The sequence below is a fragment of the Vespula pensylvanica genome, chromosome 18 (genome assembly GCF_014466175.1).
Source record: "Vespula pensylvanica isolate Volc-1 chromosome 18, ASM1446617v1, whole genome shotgun sequence".
In the NCBI taxonomy this organism is placed as follows: domain Eukaryota; kingdom Metazoa; phylum Arthropoda; class Insecta; order Hymenoptera; family Vespidae; genus Vespula; species Vespula pensylvanica.
Window position 1 is genome coordinate 1283863 of NC_057702.1, and position 653 is coordinate 1284515.

The following is a 653-nucleotide window of genomic DNA, read 5'->3' on the forward strand; positions in this document are numbered from 1 at the left end:
TTTTATGATTAGAAAAATAAAATGTAGTATTGCAATATGTTTTGAATTTTATAAAATTTCAGACTATTGCGTTACATGAAAAATATGGTAATTTTTATTCACTGAAATTATAATTTTAAATTGGTAAAAAATGAAGTTAGGTAATAAAAGTTAATTAATCAATTAAAACCCAGAATTCGATTTACGAGAAATATTTTCATTTTATTTATACTTAGTAATTACTAAGGACAAAGTAGGAAAATGTAAGAGTTGATAAGCATCTGAATGTAAATTAATTTCATTTAATTTACGTTTGATATTATTCTTTTCTTATCTACTAGATTTTATAACATTTTACATGTTTTATTTTTTCATGTAAATTTAATATAATTAATGTATGTATATAATACGGATAAGAACATATTTAATAATAGCACTATGAAACATATGTCAGGTGAATTAGTTACATTTATTAGTTGTACACGAACTATTTCTTAAATAAAGTGCATATTCAGTAATATTGTGTATATATATTATAGTTCATTAAGTTGTATTATATTAAATATATTCTTATATAATGATAAATTTTTAATATAATGTACTTATCTGTGCATTTCGTTGCATTGCTCTCTCTCTCTCTCTCTCTCTCTCTCTCTCTCTCTCTCTCTCTCTCT